This window comes from Leopardus geoffroyi, chromosome C3, assembly GCF_018350155.1.
Source record: "Leopardus geoffroyi isolate Oge1 chromosome C3, O.geoffroyi_Oge1_pat1.0, whole genome shotgun sequence".
NCBI classification, from domain to species: Eukaryota; Metazoa; Chordata; class Mammalia; order Carnivora; family Felidae; genus Leopardus; species Leopardus geoffroyi.
Genome location: NC_059338.1, coordinates 94,526,329 through 94,547,214, shown reverse-complemented (window position 1 = coordinate 94,547,214; position 20,886 = coordinate 94,526,329). Strand labels below are relative to the sequence as shown.

At 36.5% G+C, this 20,886-nt stretch overlaps 1 long non-coding RNA gene and 1 pseudogene across 1 annotated transcript in view; both read right to left on the bottom strand.

Moving 5' to 3' along the window:
* The window catches only part of LOC123585568, a 101,105-nt gene that overhangs the window by 6,066 nt on the left and 74,153 nt on the right, over positions 1-20,886 (bottom strand). The gene's annotated exons all lie outside the window — the stretch shown is intronic.
* Positions 3,964-4,448, bottom strand: LOC123585567 (annotated as a pseudogene).

The following is a 20,886-nucleotide window of genomic DNA, read 5'->3' as shown; positions in this document are numbered from 1 at the left end:
GATAGATCTCTACTCCTGTTTGTCAGAGCATTATTCACAATAGCCAAAATTTGGCAAAAAACTAAGTGTCCATCAACAAGAGAACAGACCAAGAAAATGCTGTACATATATACAATAGAATATTATTCACCCTTTAAAAAAAAGGACATCCTATCATTTGCAACAACATAGATGAACTGGAGGATGTTAAGGTAAGCAAGATTATCCAGACAGAGAAACATAAACACTGCCTGGTATCACTTACATGTATATTCTAAAAAAATGTCAAACTTACTGAAGCAGAGAGTAAACCAATAGTTTCGAGGGGCTGTGGGGTGGAAGAAATAGGTAGAGGTTGGAGTTGATAAAAGCTATAGTTCACCTACAAGATGAGTAAAGTCTGAGGACCTAATGTATAACATGGTGACTATATAGTGGGTAACACTCTGTTGTTTAACTGTAATTGGTGAGAGAGTAAAACTTAAATGTGTTCACCAAAAAAAGAGGAAAAAGCAAATATGTGGGGTGATGGATGTATTAATTGACTTGACAAAGGAATCCTTTCACAATGTATACGTGTATCAAACCATCACCTTGTGGTCTTTAAATGGCTTATAATTTCATGTGTCAATTATATCTCAATAAAGCTGAAAAATATCATCTGTTTTAATAAGTTGATTATCAATTGCTAAAAAAACGTGCAGAGCAGGTATTCAATAACTCCATCAGATTAAAGGGTCATCATATCCTACTACTTTCTAAGAAATCACTTGGGAAGGCAGTATGAACACCAAAAGGATATAAAATTTGTCAATTAAGAATTAGATTTGTGAGGGGCGCCTGGGTGGCGCAGTCGGTTAAGCGTCCGACTTCAGCCAGGTCACGATCTTGCGGTCCGTGAGTTCGAGCCCCGCGTCAGGCTCTGGGCTGATGGCTCGGAGCCTGGAGCCTGTTTCCGATTCTGTGTCTCCCTCTCTCTCTGCCCCTCCCCCGTTCATACTCTGTCTCTCTCTGTCCCAAAAATAAATAAACGTTGAAAAAAAAAAAAGAATTAGATTTGTGAGAGAGAGAGATTTATTTGTAAAGTTTATGGTCTTATGAGACCAGAGTGACCAAAAAATAGACTGATTTCTCCTAGCCTCTTGCTTCTCACAGTCTTAGGTTCATTCTCCTCATTCAGCACCTAACCAAATAATGGGCAGAAATAGTGATGCATGGTTAAAATGCAAGCATGATGTTACCAAAGCATGGTTTTTAGAGACAAACTGCCTGGGTTCAAATCTTGGCTTTTCTATCCACTAGTTACTTGACACTCACAAATTACTTAAACTTTCTGAGCCTCGTTTTCTCATAGTTACAAGGAAAATAATGTTGTGAGGATTGAGTGAGTTAACATATATAAAACCACCTAAAAGAGCCCAGAATATAGTAAACACTATGTAATTGTTAGCACTTCTCACCTTTGCAACTTAAACCTACCTTTGCTTATTTCTCTGTATCTACTTCAATTGATTTTTTTTCAATAGTAACCATTGTTAAGTATACAGTACAGTGGCATTAATTGCCCTCAATGTTGTGCAACCATCACTATTAACTAATTCAAAACCTTTTTCATCATTCCAAACAGAAACTCTAAAAACATTAAACAATAAGTCCTCATTCGTCCCTTCCTTTATCCCCTAGTAAACTTTATTTGTAACTGTGGGTTTATTTAAAAATTATAAAAACTTCATTCAATGCAATCCCAATCAAAATTGCACCAGCATTCTTCTCAAAGCTAGAACAAGCAATCCTAAAATTCATATGGAACCACAAAAGGCCCGAATAGCCAAAGTAATTTTGAAGAAGAAGACCAAAGCAGGAGGCATCACAATCCCAGATTTTAGCCTCTACTACAAAGCTGTCATCATCAAGACAGCATGGTATTAGCACAAAAACAGACACATAGACCAATGGAATAGAATAGAAACCCCAGAACTAGACCCACAAAAGCATGGCCAACTCATCTTTGACAAAGCAGGAAAGGATATCCAATGGAAAAAAGACAGTCTCTTTAACAAATGGTGCTGGGAGAACTGGACAGCAACATGCAGAAGGTTGAAACTAGACCACTTTCTCACACCATTCACAAAAATAAACTCAAAATGGATGAAGGACCTGAATGTGAGACAGGAAACCATCCAAACCCTAGAGGAGAAAGCAGGAAAAGACCTCTCTGACCTCAGCCGTAGCAATTTCTTACTTGACACATCCCCAAAGGCAAGGGAATTAAAAGCAAAAATGAACTATTGGGACCTCATGAAGATAAAAAGCTTCTGCACTGCAAAGGAAACAATCAACAAAACTAAAAGGCAACCAACGTAATGGGAAAAGATATTTGCAAATGGCATATCGGACAAAGGGCTAGTATCCAAAATCTATAAAGAGGTCACCAAACTCCACACCCGAAAAACAAATAACCCAGTGAAGAAATGGGCAGAAAACATGAATAGACACTTCTCTAAAGAAGACATCCAGATGGCCAACAGGCACATGAAAAGATGCTCAATGTCGCTCCTCATCAGGGAAATACAAATCAAAACCACACTCAGATATCACCTCACACCAGTCAGAGTGGCCAAAATGAACAAATCAGGAGACTATAGATGCTGGAGAGGATGTGGAGAAAGAGGAACCCTCTTACACTGTTGGTGGGAATGCAAACTGGTGCAGCCGCTCTGGAAAACAGTGTGGAGGTACCTCAAAAAATTAAAAATAGACCTACCCTATGACCCAGCAATAGCACTGCTAGGAATTTACCCAAGGGATACAGGAGTACTGATGCATAGGGGCACTTGTACCCCAATGTTTATAGCAGCACTCTCAACAATAGCCAAATTCTGGAAAGAGCCTAAATGTCCATCAACTGATGAATGGATAAAGAAATTGTGGTTTATATACACAATGGAGTACTACGTGGCAATGAGAAAGAATGAAATATGGCCTTTTGTAGCAACGTGGATGGAACTGGAGAGTGTGATGCTAAGTGAAATAAGCCATACAGAGAAAGACAGATACCATATGTTTTCACTCTTATGTGGATCCTGAGAAACTTAACAGAAACCCATAGGGGAGGGGAAGGAAAAAAAAAAAGAGGTTAGAGTGGGAGAGAGCCAAAGCATAAGAGACTCTTAAAAACTGAGAACAAACTGAGGGTTGATGGGGGGTGGGAGGGAGGGGAGGGTGGGTGATGGGTATTGAAGAGGGCATCTTTTGGGGTGAGCGCTGGGTGTTGTATGGAAACCAATTTGACAATAAATTTCATATATTAAAAAATTTTTTTTAATTATAAAAAAATATTTTTATTACGTACAATAAGCTATATTTTTAAAAATTTTTGATGTTTATTTATTTTGGGGGAGAGAGAGAGAGAGAGAGAGGAGCAGAGAGGGAGAAAGAATCCCAAGCAGGCTTCCGCTCAGCCTGACGTGGTGATAGATCTCACAGCTGTGAGATCATGACCTGAGCTGAAATCAAGAGTTGGACACTTAACCAACTGAGCCACCCAGGTGCCCCCATACAATAAGCAATCTTTAGCATAAAGTTTAAGCTTTCACATAAAGCGTTTTTTTAATTGTTTTTAAAATATTCACATTTTAAAAGATCAAAAAAAAAAAAGCTGAATATGTCTTTCAGTACAGGTCCATGCTTAATTATTCACATCTTAAAGCTGTTTTGAAAAGACTAAAAAAATGGCTGAAAACAATTTACAATTGGCAATGATTAAAATCTCCTTGTCTTTGGAAGGGCATAGTAATGACTCATATGAATTTAAAGTTATAAGCATTTAACAGTTTAATCAAGCATGTAGTTTTTACCAGAATACAAAAGGTCTTAAATTGTCACTACAGTTGTTTTTGGAATGATTATTTTATCAGGAAAAGCATTCTTCACCAAAACCACAGCATTAATTTTCAAATGCTCTTTTTGGAGAGTTTTGGACTTTCAACTTTGAACAGAACTGCATTTAATTTCTGTATCTCTTGCATATGGAGTACATCATAGACTCCATCAGGCCATTCACAAGACCAGCAACATGCAGAACAATGAGGCCAGTCTCTTCCTATGTCGCTAACGAGAAGCACACAAGGTGAATATGAAAAATAATGATAATATCTGTTGCAAGCAGTCTTGTTTCAAACATTTTCTTCAGTTGCTTCACAGAGCCCAGTGAAAAGTTCACACTGGTCAATGCAGCAATTCTTCCTAGGGTATAAAACAATACAAAAAGTTTTATGCCACCAGAAAGGAATAGCAATCTAGTTCCAAGGATAAAACAACAATAACAAAAAAGAAATGCTGCATACAAAGCATCTGCCAAACCATTTCAATCTGATATTGAAACTACGGGACAGGGCATCCAGGACCTTTTCAGTCCGGCCCTGCTCTTTGTCATCCTGGTAACTAAAGACCCTCTCCAGTGTCTCCATGGCCATTTTCCCAAGCTGTTTCGACAGCCATTCCTTTGCCTGCCCTTCCTGCCTAGCAGAAAAACTGCTAGTAATCTTTAATTTACTTTCCGTCTCCATGAATTTGCCTATTCCAGATACTTCACTGAATAGAATCATACAATAATCGTCCTTTTATGTATGATTTATTTCAGTTAAAGCAGTGTTTCCAAGGTTTGTCTGTGTATTAGAATCCATTCCTCTTTAAGGCTTAATAATATTCCATTATATGTATATACAACATTTGGCTTATGCATTCCTCTACTGATGGATACATGGGGTGTTTCCATTTTTTGACTACAGTTACTAATGCTGCAATAAACATTGGCATAAAAATAGATCCCTATTTTCAATTTGGGGGGTTATAATTTAGAGTGGAATGGCTGGGTCAAATAGCAACTGATTATTTAGCTTTTTTGAAAAACAGCCAAACTATTCCCATACTAACTTTCCCATTATTTTTCATTCCCACCAGCAGTGTACCAGAGTTCCAGTTTCTCCACATCGTTACCAACTCTTGTTATTTTCTAGTTTTTTTTTTCTTTCATTATATCCATCCCAGCACATGTCAAGTGAAATCTTATTGTTTCGATTTGTATTTCCCTAGTGACTAAAGATGTTGAATACGTCTTCATGTTCTTATAAGCTATTTGTATGTTTTTGGAGAAATATCTGTTCGAGTCCTTTCTCCATTGTTTTGTCTTTCTGCTGTTCAGCTTTAAGAGTTCTTTATATATATATTGGGGCACCTGGATGGCTCAGTCGGTTAAGCGTCTGACTTCAGCCCAGGTCATGATCTTGCAGTTTGTGAGTTTGAGCCCCATGCTGGGCTCTATGCTGACGGCTCAGAGCCTAGAGCCTGGTTAGGATTCTGTGTTTCCCTCTCTCTATACCCCTCCCTTATTCACACTGTCTCTCTCTCCTTCAAAAATAAATAAACATTAAAAAATTTTGTTTTAATAAAAAAAGTTCTTTATATATATTTAATATTAAATACTTAGCAGATATATAATTTGCAAACATTTTCTCCCACTTTCTAGGTTATCTTTTCAGTTCCTTGAAAATATCCTTTAATACACAAAATGTTTAAATTTTGATGAAATTCAATGGATCTTTTTTCTGTTGTAGCTATGCTTTTGGTGTCATATTTAAGAACTGGTCACTGGGGCGCCTGGGTGGCTCAGTCGGTTAAGTGTCAGACGTCAGCTCAGGTCATGATCTCATGGTTTGTGGGTCTAAGCCCCACAACCAGCTTTCTGCTGTCAGTGCCCAAGCCTGCTTCAGACCCTCCGTCCTCCTCTCTCTCTGCCCCTCCACAACTTGTGCACACTCTCTCTCTCTCAAAAATAGACATTAAGAAAAAAAAAAAAAAAGAATTAGTTGCCAATTCTAAAGTCATGAAGATTTATCCTTATATTTTTTCTAAGAGTTTTATGGTTTTAGCACTTATATTTACAGTGTTTATCCATTTTTAGTTAATTTTTGTATACGATATAAGGTAGGTGTCCAAAAAATTCCTTTGCATGTAGAAATCCAATTGTTACAGCACCATTATTGAAGAGACGACAGATTCTCCTTAATTTACAGTGGGGTTCTGACCTGATAAACCCATTATAAGTTGAAAAAATCATATGCTAAAAATGCATTTGAGACACCTAATCTACTGAGCATCATACCTTAATCTAGCCTAACTTAAATGTGCTCATAACACGTTATCCTACAGTTAGGAAAAATCATCTAACACGAAGCCTATTTTATAATAAATGTTGAATACCTTATATCATTTGTTAAATACTGTGCTGAAAGTGAAAAATAGAATGGTCATATGGGTACAGAATGGTTGTAAGTGTATCAGGAGTTTACCCTCATTGTTATCTGGCTGAGTGGGAGATATATAGCTCACTACCACTGCCCAGCATTACAAGATAGTTTTATACCGCATATCACTAGCCCAGGAGAAGATCAAACTTTCAGATTCCAAGTACAGGTTCTACTGATTGTGTACCATTTTTGCACCATCATAAAGCCAAAAAATCATGAGGTTGAACCATTATAAGTCAGGAACCATCTCTAATCTTTTCCCATTGAGTGGACAAAGGCACCCTGGTCAAAAATCAGTTGGACATAGCTGTATGTTTTTATTTCTGTACTCTCAATTCTAGTCCATTGATCTATTATTAATCCATATTCTTGCTATAAGTTTTGAAAGTAGAAAGTGTGAACTATCCATCTCTGTTCTTGTTTTTCAAAATGTTTTGGCTATTTGGAACTTCTTGCAATTTCATAAGAATTTAAGTGTTGATTTTCCATTTCTTCAAAAAAAGTTGTTCAAATTTTTATAAAAATTGCATTGAGTCTATAGATTGCTTTGAGCAACAATGACATCCTAACAATATTACCTATTCCTACCCAAGAACATGAAATGTTTTTCCATTTGTTAGGTCTTCTGATTTTTGTTTGTTCATCTTGTACCCTACAACTTTGCTGAATTTGTTTATTTGCTCCAATAGATTTCTTGTTGATTTTTTTAAAAAAGACTGCTCTCATTTTATCTCTACAATCCTTTATTTCCCACTTACAATTTTAAAAATAAATATTCTTAATTTGGATCCCCCTATGAAATTCAAGAGAGTCCAGGAACCATCTAAAATATCAGGACAAATTTAGTATGTATGTTCAATTTTCTGAAGAATGGGTTAACTGCTTGCATAGTAACATAGATGGTTGTGATAATCTGTCCCTCCTCTCAAAAAAAGTTAAGATCTGTTGTTATAAAGGGAAATCAACATGGTCAGAAATTTTAAAAATTTCCTTTGTTAAATTACTGGAAAATAATGGGTGGATTATGATTATGACAGAAAATTCAGACTATTAATCTTCTTTGTTAAATAAAATATATATGCATCCATGTTTCCATTTCTCTTGATTTAGAAGGGAACAGAATAAATTATATTCTGTATGAAGATTTTTAGATTCTTTACAACAAAAACATTATCAACTGGATAAGCATGTATTAAATATACATATTTCCTTTCAGCACCTCGGTTTTTGTGTAAATATAGAGCAGTAATTTAAGAATTGCTTGAGGGGGCGCCTGGGTGGCGCAGTCGGTTGAGCGTCCGACTTCAGCCAGGTCACGATCTCGCGGTCCGTGAGTTCGAGCCCCGCATCGGGCTCTGGGCTGATGGCTCAGAGCCTGGAGCCTGTTTCCGATTCTGTGTCTCCCTCTCTCTCTGCCCCTCCCCCGTTCATGCTGTCTCTCTCTGTCCCAAAAATAAATAAACGTTAAAAAAAAAAAAAATTAAAAAAAAAAAAAAAAAAAAAAAAAAGAATTGCTTGAGCACCGGAAGCAGCGACAAGTGCACACTAACTAGAAACGCCATTTTGGCAGCTCCAGCCTGGACCTACTGATCTGAAACTCGGGGACGAGGCCAAGCAATCTGTGTCTTAATAAGAAGATTCCGAAGCAGAGTAAAGTCTGAGACCCACTAGTAAATAAAGACAATAAAACGTCCACGACCTCAACTGAATGGCTTCTCTACTTACCCACTTTAATTTCCCAAAGCCAACATCAGATCAGAGGAATTGATTATACCCAATATTCAACAAATGTTTTATTCTGCATAGGCAACTCTTACCAAATTAAACCCTAAGCTATATTCTGGGAACAAAGAAAAAAAAAGGTAAAGCATCTGCACTCAGGGAGCAATAAACCTACATAAAAAGCCCTTTGAATCACTGATAAGCTAAGGGCTATAGCAGAGTTATGCCCAGGAAGTGCCACTAGAACCTAGGAGAGTTCTAGCTTAGAACTTAGTTCTGGCTGTCGGGGTGGAATAGGCAGGGATGGTCAAAAGTTACTCAGAGGAAGGGAACTAAGCTGGGTTTTAAAGAATGAAACGAAATTTTCCAGAATGACAGCGGGTGAAGGGCATTTCTTATAGGGGTAATTATGCATGCAAATATGATACAGCAAGATTATGTGAAGGTTTGGGAAATACCATGTCTATGTATAGTGCACATAGAAGCTGACTGTGCATGGCCAAAAAAAGAAATTGAAGAGATAATAAAGCCTGGATCATAAAGAACCTTGACTACCTTGCTTAGGTAGGTGCACTGATCAAATAGGCATTGTGTGTCAAGGAAGCATACTAGGCCAGAAAGGAAAACAAAGATCCTTGGATTTTAGAATAATGATTTTGCCAGCTGATTACATGATGACTAGGAAAGTTATCATGTTAGATCGTTGTTAGATATTTACTGCAATAATTTGCTAAGACATCTAAAGTGAAACAGTAGTTTAGACACCTATCGGTACGAATTTGTTCCCAGCACTAGAATTTGTAGTTTGGCTTGAATTTCCTATTACTTACAACATGTCAGCAATGTCTGTATTGTCATAAGAGGTGGAAATTCTCAAACAGTTGTCTTAAAGATCTCAGTAAAGAATGCAGTGAGTCTATTACAAAGTGTTTGTTTTAAGTCAAATGAAGAAAAATGTCTGCACAGCTGACTTTTTCATTTTTCTCCAAATTAGCCATTTCAAGGCACCTTTGAAATATATACTTAGAAGCACTTACTGAATAATTGGTTTATAAATATGACCCATGTGGTCCTCAGTTTAGGACAGAAGAGAATAAATCACTTGTGTTCAAAATAGTAATTGTAGCTTTAATAGCATGGAATTTTCAAGATGAACACACCATTTTCTTTGTTCTCACCAAACCTATATTTACAGTCAATTGATTATTTTCAAATTTGGTTCTCTGTCTTATTTCCTCATAAAAATAACCATTTGTACAAGTGAAAATAACATTTCTCTCCTTTTCTCTTGTTATTCTTCCTTCCTAATATTTCTATCACACTGACTCAGAGCCTTTAAATAAAACAATGATCTTCTTTCCTCTTTTGTTCTCTCTTCCTTTCTAATTGCTTGGGCCTGTAGACTCAAGGGATTTCTGTACCTAGGAGTATAGGAGTCGCCTCCCAAATGCCCAGGGAAACTCCTATGATAGGCAGCAAGAGCCCATGAAGAGCTATCATATGTAGCTAGAGCAGAGAAGACCAAAAGATATCACCATGAACTTGCAAAATCTACACTGATTTCTGATTAATCTGATGGAATATAGTCTTTTGGGAAATCTAAACTCTTGAAGAAATATTAGCATTTTAATAATGAAAGGAGGTAAATTATTTAATAAGTTGTTAAGAAAAATTATACAAACTTATAAATAAACCAAAAAGAGGTATGCATGTCTTTTCAAAGTTATACTGGAAGATTGTCTAATAGGCCCAGGTAAAGATTATGTAGTTATCTAGGCCTGTGTGCCTTTATTTGACTCGCTGTGTACTATTAGTCAGGTTTCAGAGTCTAAGGAGTTACATGTTAACTTGTGGATTTATGTCCGGTACAGGTGCGAATTATTTGTCTGATAGAAAAGACAGTCCCGAAGAGTGCAGTTTTGTTGCCTTATTGAACAGTAATCTGTTTTATATCTTGCTGTGTTCTCAGTTGGCAGAAGGGGCTGGGAATATCTCTGGAGGCTCTTTCATGAGGCACTATTTCCATTCATGAGGTTCTGCCCTCACGACCTAATCACCACCGCCCACCCTTGAAAGTCGCACATCCTAATAACATCATCTTTGGGAATTAGGATTCAATTTATGAATTTTGGGAGAACACACTCAAACTATAACAGAGTCGGTAAATATTCATATATGGCTTTTGTTGTGTCAACTTGGCTGGGATAAAATACTTTCTCCAGAACTGCCTTTCTAGTCTGATTCTACATAAGGTAGACGACAAGAAATACTGTTCATGAGAGCTGCAGGACAGAAGGAAGCCTTAGCCATTCTGCAGCATGGACCCGTGTTCTCCCAGTTGTCCAGTCAAACACCAACCTAGGCACTGCCAGGAAAAGCTTCTGCAGATATAAATTAAGTACTTAATCAGTTCACTTAAATTAGAGAGATTTGTGGGCCTGACTTGTTCTTAGGGAGGCTTTCCCAGAGGACACACCTAGGCCCTGCTGAGTTCCGGCCTGCTCCCAATCATTCTTCTCTGACTGCCTTGCACGAATAGCTTTGGCCCAGGCCTGTGGGAGCCAGCCTGCTTGTGATCTTCCCTTCCTGGCTTTCTTGACATGTTTCAGATTTGCTTCACCAGTCCCCAAAATTTATAAGCCATTCTTGAAATAAAAAAAAAAATATATGTGTTTGGGAAAGGGAAGGGCATATCCATATATCTTACTTACTTCGCTTACCTGGTTGAACCCTGATTAATAAACCCCATTAGTGAGTTAAATAAACCTTTGCCACGCTTACTCCATATTTGTATGAGAGGCATTTTTTTCAACCTTCAAAGACTTTCACTTTGACAAGGTAAAATGTGAACAGCAGCAATAGTTCTTTTGGGCTCTACTAACCTTAAGATAAGAAATCAGAGGGGCGCCTGGGTGGCGCAGTCGGTTAAGCGTCCGACTTCAGCCAGGTCACCATCTCGCGGTCCGTGAGTTCGAGCCCCGCGTCAGGCTCTGGGCTGATGGCTCAGAGTCTGGAGCCTGTTTCCGATTCTGTGTCTCCCTCTCTCTCTGCCCCTGCCCCGTTCGTGCTCTGTCTCTCTCTGTCCCAAAAATAAATAAACGTTGAAAAAAAAATTAAAAAAAAAAAAAAAAAAAAAAAAAAAGAAATCAGATACTGTGTCTATTTGTAACAAAGATGTTAATGTCTAATGGTTCCAAAGCAACTAGTAGTGGGTTGTAAGAGTGACACCATCAAAGAATGATCTTATATAATTATTAGTAGTAGTATCATTATTTTTGTTAAAATTATTTAGAAATAATATTGTTTAGAAAGTAGTTTACTTACTTTCTTATTTAGCTTATGGAATCCAGTTCAATTTTGGGGAGTAACTTTGCAAGGATTTTTTCTAACAAGATATTCTAGAGCTAGAATGTTCACTGACAATGGCTTATTTTGCTTATCACCCACTTGATCTGATTGCTTTAGGCACGTGTAACAGACACACAGAAGAAAAAAAAAAAAAAAAAAGGAACAAAATGACCAGGAAAACTGCTGTGGTCAAATGCTGAATCCTATCAGTCAGTTGAAATCAGCAAGACAGAATGGCAACCAAGAAGGAACTCTGGGAAAGGCCAACTATTTATATTAAGTGTTTCTGTCAATTGAGTCAAAAACATGACTCATGATGACTTTTGGCAGCTAAAGGGACAGAAAAGATTATTATTTTTTCCAAACGTGTCCTTGGAGAGTTGCATCTGGTGAATAAGCATCCTTTTAAAATAGCCCTTGAGATTAGAAGAGGATGGGCTAAGAGAGGGATGATAATTAAAAATTGGAAGACATGCAAGTGAGTAAGCAAATGGGGAAAAAAATGACACAGATGAAAAGAGAAAAAAATAACAGGGAAAAGATTCTCTCTCGAATCACAGCCCTACACCACAGAGAGGAAAGCAACCAGTCTGTGGGATTTTCTGCTGGTGACTCAACAGAGGCGTGATTAGTTGTAGCTCAGATACGGACAAGGCCTGTGAGCCAAGTAGGGCCCTTACTAGACAGGGAGGGGAGACGGCAGGCCTCCACTCCTTGTGACTGAAAGAGGAAGGGTGTAGTCTGTTTGCACTTATCCTGCATTTCATCACTTCGACTTGTGATGTTTTCATTCACTTTAAAAAAATGATGAAGTGATCCCCAATGGGTGTGTTTCACTTTCGAAACAATAAAGACGTCTGTTTTTTTGGTGATGCTGGAAGAACAAATTTTCACCAACTGCTTTTTCCACATTACACAGGGAGGGTATTCAATATCCAAGTGGGTGGCTCCCTCAAAGGGACCAATTTTGGAAACCCCCACCTAGAAAAACAGTTTGGATTTTTATGGTTCTTTTCATCCAAACGTCTCAAGGGATTACCAAGCAAAATATGAGATCCCTGACCATATTTTGAGGTGGTAGCTGACAGGGATTGTGGACACCCCCTTGGCAGACTAAAAAATGGCCAGAATGAGGGTACCTAGGCAGAAAATAACAGGAGAACCAAGAATAAAAACCAACAGAACCAATAGATCCTATGCCTCAAATTTGTTCTGCCCTTAAAACTTTTGTACATCTCTGTCATAACAATCATCTCATTGTGATTACACACAAAATAATACCCCTTTAGTAAAATACTGCCACTACCTATGTGTCCGTATGTATCATTACTTCCTGAAAGAGCCTCACATTTTCAAGGTCCAAGGCAATTTCCAAGATATATATTACAGAATCCCGAATATATCATAATATTTTTTTTACCTTTAATAATAGTAAGATTCTTGTGGGTGATATTAATTTACTTGTGTGATTAACAGTCAATTTGGAGAACTAACTATGCATATAAGAATTATAGGGTTTTATTTCACTATAAATTGAACTTTCAGTAGAATATGCCATTTGGCTTTATTTTGCAAGTGGATTATTTAAAGTTGACAAATGGGAGGAAAAAAGATTAGCAAATACATCTTTTATATTCTTGAAATAGCTGTACTTTATTTTAAAAATGATTTTTTTCTACATTTCCAAATAACCCTTTTTGCATTTCACTATACCGTTGACTATAATTCAAGCTGACTATAAGCTTGAGAGTTTTCCCAAGAATAGGGTAAATCAATTAGCATGGGTCTTATTCAGCCACTAGAAATGCAAAGCAAATATCAAGAATATTAAGTGCACTTCCTCCAAGTTCCAGAGCTCAGATTCAAAATATACCGCTCATGACCTAAAGGACATATCATCAAATGGGCTGCAGAGAAAGCTCTTCTTTGTAATGTTAGTAAAAATCTCTGACAAATCAGTCTCCGTTCCAAGTTTCAGGAAATTCTTCATATACATATTTCAATATATTTGAAACACTAAATCTAGAATTGAATGCCATTAAATAGTTCATATTTGTTTTCTTGAATTTCAATATGTAGCCAGTGCCAAAAAGCCTCTGGGTGTGTGTACAAAATTTGTAAAAATACATAAAAACTTACTGAACCAAAACCACAGTGGAACTCACAATAACTTTCCAGACAGCATAATTCACCACTTAGTCACTGGGGAATGCCAATCTCAAAAGATAGATTTTATATCAGGCCAAGAAGATCAACAAAAATAAGCCCTTCTTAGATCAGGAACAAAAGGGAAAGTCCAATTCTAATGGCCTTAAAACAATACTAGTATTAATGATAATAATAACAAGTTAACTGTCCAGTCTAGTGTGCCAACATTTAACTAAAAGACTCTTTTAGAAGTGCCTGGCTCAGTCAGTAAAGCGTCAGATTTCGGCTCAGGTTACGATGTCATGGTTGGTGGGTTTGAGCCCCACATCAGGTTCTGTGCTGACAGCTCAGAGCCTAGAGCCTGCTTGGGATTCTGTGTCTCTCTCTCTCTCTCTCTCTCTCTCTCTCTCTGCCCCTCGTCTGCTTGCGCTCTGCCTCTCAAAAATAAATTAACGTTTAAAAAGAAATTCGTTTAAAGACTTTTTTAAGTATTGTATCTTTTGAAATAATACTGAATAACTAAGAATATTAGAGTATATGGTATTAACCGCTTTCTATTTATTACACATTGAGCTCTATAGTTCTTCCTGATTTCATATTAGATTAGCAGAGAACCAAAATTAAATGCATTTAGCCACATGAGAGCATTATAGTGAGTTATTGACTCTTTCTTATCCCTCTGTCCTGAGCCCAGGTAAAGAACACAAGAAGCACCATCCACTCTTGTCTGCAACACATATCCTTGGTTTCGTCTCTGTCTCCTTCCCATCGCCCTCATTCAGACAGGAGGTATCTCACGTGGGCAGCCACACCAGTTCTTCTCTTTGGCTTCCTCTCTTCTGTTTCTGCTCTACTTCGCTGTCCCTCTGCCACTACAGTTTCTCAGTTTGGTCTCTCCTCAGCAGTTAAGCTTTTCTTTAAAAAAATGATAATCAGATTACTTCATTCTCTAGCTTATAAAGTCTTGTAGCTTCTTACTGCACATAGAATAAAATCCAATTCCCCCAAGAACCTACACAATACGTATGTGGTTCCTGCCAACTTCTCCCTGGTGCATACATATACAACCCGCAGGGACTCCAGTGTGACAGTGAAATGCTGAAGTTAATATGATTTGTTAGTTGTTTAGGCTCCTGTTCCTTTAAATACATACACATATATAAATCTGAGAAAGTATATTGTGAATGTGGATTTCAGGCGGCTTAGGAGAACTATCTCATAATAAAAAAAGATAAAACATGGAAAGTTATATTAGGTATGTTAGGCATAAATATGAAACCCTGGATATCCATTTCACCCACTATGTCATTTTGTGCCTTACCTCTGCAACAACAAATACAGAACTTTCATGCAAATAACTCATAAAAGTCTATTCTTAGGAGCTTAGGGCAGCTAAAATGAAAATGAAATAGATTATAAAGAATAGCAGAAGAATACTGTGCCATATTACAAGAAATCAAAGGGCCTAGGTTCTAGTCTGCTTTTGCCAGTTTTGTGATCTTAGGGGAAAATAATGTCTTAGACTCCACTCCTTTGTATATAACATGATTACCATAACTAGACCACTTCCGTATCCGTCACAAATGTATTACTGTGTGACTCTACAAATAAACGAGATGCGTGAATGCGTACAGAATGACAGTTTGACATTAAACTCCCTGTTTTTTCCCCTCCATTCCTATTACCCTTACCCTTTCTGCAGTATTAAAGTGGTAGGAATATCAGCCCAGTAGGGCATTCAAGTACAGCTTAGAACAAAGAACTCAATTGAGAAGCTAAATAGATTTTGAAACTCAAAACAAACACAATTGTTTAAAAGCCAAAGAGTTATTCATATGTAAGACCCTCAGCATTTATTATGGGGGCAGTTTTCAGTTTGTGGTTTCGAATTACAAAAAAAAAAAAAAAAAGTCTTGTCTTGGAATAACAGGAAGCAGAGCCTAGAGGAACAAGTAAAGTCTATGAAACAAGCATAGAGTAAAAGCAGATTAAGAATGATGACCAAATGCTATACAGGAAAGAGCTAGTAAACACACATGTGCTCACACACACTTCTGGATAAGGAAGAGTTTGGAGAATATTAGAAGGCAACACTTTAAGGTTTAGATGCTTTCTGGGTCCCTGAGAAGAGAGCCAGAATCCCACACTTCTGAGTTCCAGACCTGTTGACTTGGGGGAGTAAAGAAAATGGTATCTAAATGCCCAGAAGGGATTGACAAAATCCAGTGGAGAGAATTCATATCTTTCTTCACAGGAAAACATCCAAAGAAAATTTCTAGCTCCTCAAACTTCAGAGAGCTACCCATATGTCAAGGCACAACTGGAGATTAGAAATGACTGGTGTTTCCACGGATGAGTCTAAGGTCATGCCTTACAAAGTTCATCAGGACTAAAGTTGGCAGAGAGAGCAGATGAGAAGACATAACCCCAAGGGGTGGGGGGAAGGTACAAGTACACTCAGAGCGTCTTTAGACTGAATGGACTTTGGCCAAGAGTTGGGACAGGGGGACAGACCACATGACCAGAGACCACAAAGGACCAAGGAAGGGAGCTGTGGGTTTCAATCTACAGAGCCCCCAGATTAAACGGGAAGGAATACCACAGTTGAGGAATGACCAAACAGTGGCACTTATGTCAGACTCCCTCGGGAGGAAAATTATGTTTGTAATTCAGAAATGACTTAGTTATCTAAAGTACTACATTAAGCACCTTATGCCATCTGTGAAAATAGGAGTTTGGCAACCAAGTTAAATTCACCCATTAAAAAATGAAGACAAAATTAATTCACATAAATTACACAACTGAATGGTGACGCAAAACATCTGAACTCTTATAAATGTGCATCAGAGTATCTGAAAGATGGCACTTTAATCTGTTGTTGTTGTTATTGTTATTACTATTATTATTAAAATGTAGTTGGATTGAAAATACATTTTATGAGTGTATTTAAAATAAGAGGTCACAAGAAATTAAATCAGAAACATTAACTATAACATAATTATATAGCATAATCCACTAACTCAAGATTGTCTATAATAAGGTATTAAAGACACTTAAGAGATTTACTCTTATACACTGGTGCTAATTAAAAGTTCATATACATTATCATTGTATTTCTCAATCAATCTTGATTCTATTTACTTCACAAATTCTTGGAGTCATTAAGACTTACTGTAAGGACCCAGAAGAATTATTCAGTCTTCCTTCTAACAATGTGAAGAACAGTTAAGAATAGAAATGAAAATTGTCTTTTGATTGTGTGCCGAGCATAGAATTGTCAAGATTCTATGGGAAAATGGGGGGGGGGAAGGTAGAGGATGAAAAAGGGGTATCTATTGCTGTGTTCCAATTGTTTGAGAGATTGTTGTTTCATCAGAAATATACTCTGACAAGATATGTAAACTAAGTAAAACAACTATTCAGGAATAATATCAATAGCTAAAGCATTGTATGTGAAGAATTTTCAGTTCTTCAGAAATAGTCTGCCAACATGTTTCAGTTGCCAAATCTTATAAAACATAGTCTTTCCTGAATATTTTGAAAAATACTTGCAATAGCTATATTCCATGAAATCTCATTTAACTGATAACAGCTCATTCAAAAGGGTGTAATTTGAAATAAAGTTTCAAGGTTACAGAAATACATGTAAGGAAACCAAATGGCTACTCACCAGTTGTGAAACTATGCTATGTTTCTCTATATGTGAACAACAAAAAGACCACATTCAATGTTCTAAGATCACTTCATGATATAATTGCTTTATACATTTAAATGCCTTCACACTAAAACCCAATCACCAGGATGAAAATAATTACCAGGTGGTCTCATTTGGTTATCAAGGTCACTGTAATAAATGGGCTAACCCTGAAATTTTTATTCATGAGAAACAACAGTGAGAATTACAACTATATAATGGAAAAAAAAAACTTTAGAAATATTGCTCTATTTTGTTGATACTAACGTTTTACTTTAGTATCTTCTCAAAAAACATAAATAGGGGCGCCTGGGTGGCGCAGTCAGTTAAGCGACCGACTTCAGCCAGGTCACGATCTCGCGGTCCGTGAGTTCGAGCCCCGCATCGGGCTCTGGGCTGATGGCTCAGAGCCTGGAGCCTGTTTCCGATTCTGTGTCTCCCTCTCTCTTTGCCCCTCCCCCGTTCATGCTCTGTCTCTCTCTGTCTCAAAAATAATAAAAAAAAAAAAAAAACAAAAAAAAAAACAAAAAAACATAAATAGGTAATTTTAAAAGATTATTCTAAGTTAACAAGAAAAATGAATATCTGCCAGAAGTTCTATTTTTATTTTTTAGAATTATTTTATTTTTCTGAATTTATAATGAATGCACAGGGAAGAGAGTTCAAATGATATTAAAGTGTATACAATAAAAAATTATTTTCTTTGCCACTCCTACCCAGCTTTTCTTCTTAAAGTCAACCACTGTAACTAGTTCCTTGGCTATCCTTCCATAGATGTCAGGTACACATATAATTACATACATGTAGAATTCTTTTTTAACATATAAATATTAGCATGATAAGGAGCCTTTTCTATGTGTTGAATTTTTTTCACGTAATATAAATAGAAGATTTCACTGCATATAAAGCTTTCTTATTCTTTTTAATGTCTGAATGGCATTATAATGGACAGATTTACAATAATTTACTTGAGCAGTCCCCAGTAATGCGCACATTTTGGTACTGCAATGGCTGCTCTTACACACATTATTCTGTGCATGTGAAAGTATATCTTAATACAAATCCCTAAAAATTGAACTGCTGGAACAGAGGACATGTATTTCCATTTGTGATTAGATGAATAAACCTTTACTTAATTCCAGTTATATCAATGTATGCTCCCATTTAAAATATAAAAGAATCTATTTCCCCATATTATAGGGTTTAGAACTTATTTACTGCAATTTTGTAAAGTACCAAATTGACTTCATTTGCCTACCCCTGCAAAATGTTTTTAAAAAAGAAGAAAAAATACAAACATGAATTATTAGTTTTGAAAAGATAGCATGTTTTCTTTTAATAAAACCAAATATAATCTCCAAACTTGAACTTTCTTTGAATGGATAAACTTATGTCATTTATCACAAAGCCAAGTTATTTAAGACTAATAATTCTCCAAATTTCAGCATCATTGCAAATAAATCAAAATAAAATAACTTCAATATGAATGGAAATAGTACAATCAGAAGAAAGCTATGCAGTTCCTCATGTATATTTTAGAAACTAGACAACGCTAGCAATCAATTTATGATTATTCAACGAACATCAAATATTTAATTCCATTTGTCCAATTTAGTTATTTTCTCAACATTTTACGTCTTTTTTCTAAGAAAAGAAACCTAGGATTTTAGTTCCTTCACATAAAGTACACTCTTAGAGATTAAAAGAAAAATCTTCAGCAAACTTTTTCTTCATTCAATACTTCTTTCTTTTCAGTAACTTTTTTGAACAAATTTGTGGACTTCTACATAAAAATAGTACTCAACTTTAGTACCTGAGAAATTCCAAGACTTAAAATGCTTGATTAAGATTTACTTGTTCAACAATATTTTCCTTTAAACAAAATCACATTTTACATTTAATCAATGAAAAGGATCAAGTTGACAAATATATTTTTGCCATATTATGACTCAGTATGAAGTTTTTAGATTCAAAAGAGCCATATAGCTTTAAAATAACCTGGATGTCTTTTGACCTGTTAATATTTTTCTCTTTGTTCATAAGATGGGATTAAATATTAAAACAAGGAGAAAAGAACTTTTTCATTCAAATATGATTGCAAATAAATTTCACTGCTCGCAATTATACTTAGTCGCTACTTATTTTTCTCTAGGTTGGTTACCCTCTAGGTTGGTTACCCTCTCTTACATTTCTTTTTGAGTTGCTATGGCTCTGATATAGCCCCAGCAGGTTTAACCTCATGCTTTGAAACATAAGGCATCAGAGTTCGGTGAAACTCCTTGGCTATCAAAAGTGTTCCTAAAAAGAACTGCTTGACTGAAATTTGTCCCTCTTAGAGACTCAAGAAAAGGCATGCACAAAGCTGACTTTCCCAGCCTGTTCAGACTTCAGTGACACGGCATATGAAGATCTGGCAGAGGTACCAGCTTGACCTATCTTCGACCAGTGCTGGGGCAAAGGAATATTCAGGCATGACAAGAGAATAGTAGCTGGAGGTCTGCTGCACCAAGGAATATGAATGAGGCTCTCTCTCAGTAGAAGAAAGGAGAGATGCCTGGGGGGATGACATGGAAAGAACAGCCTGAGGTTGTATTTCTAAATTGCTCCAGAAGCCCAAACCCAAGGATCCTTGTCTGAGCAAAAGCTGAAACATTTTCATGATCAGCCCCAGCATCTCACACAATATTTAATCCTTCTCCTTAGTGGCTGTGTATTAGCCCTATTCTTGCAGTCAGGTTTCATTATATGGAAATAATTTTTTGAAAATTTCTTACAGTTAGAATTTTTAGGTATCAATATTTTGCAATTCATAAAAGTATGTTAGTGCCATTGGCTTTTACCATAGTACATGGCGCTTAGAGCATTTAAAAACATCGGCTAAGACCTTTATCATTTCTAAACCTACTGTGCACTGTCTATATCTTCTCACTAAAACCTATAAGCAACAATGTTGTCTTCCTAAAATGACGTCTTATTAGCTCTCTTCCAACCTCACTGCCATCATTTGGTCCTTACCACCAAGAAATAAAGTCCAAACTCCAGACTATTTAATATAATATTCAGGATCTAGCTCCAATTAACTTCTAAGTTGTACCTCTCTCTATCCACCTATCATAAATTTTGCACTGTAGACATTAAACACTTCTTGAATTTCCTCAAACATAACATTTTTAAATATAACTTTGTGTAAGTATTCTTACCAGTCTACCTACTATACTCTTATTATGTCTTTAAAGTAAATCATACGTCCCTGCGCCCCTCTTCTGTGAGGTCTCAAATAATTACTATGGGAAAATTAATAACTTCTCCTACTAAAACCTCACAAGGCTACTAGAGATTGTGTTAACTTGTATTGTAATTATTTCTTTCTATGTGTTTACCCTTCATTAAAATGTTGGTTAATTTTCAGGAATTTATTTTCTATTTGCATGCATAATGCCTACATAACACCTGACCCCTGGTAGGTAATCAATAAATGTGTGTTGCATTGGATGAATAAACAATATATTAAATACACAAATAAAGTAAAACTGCACAGAAGATCTACACAGTTAAATATTTTTTCTGGTAGAAGGCTGCCTTATTTTTAATGCCCCAACTTTATAGAAAATATGTCTCTTAACACAGTATTTTCAGCCAATATTTATATAGAAAAAATTACATTTATGTCTCTAAAGCCCAATATGA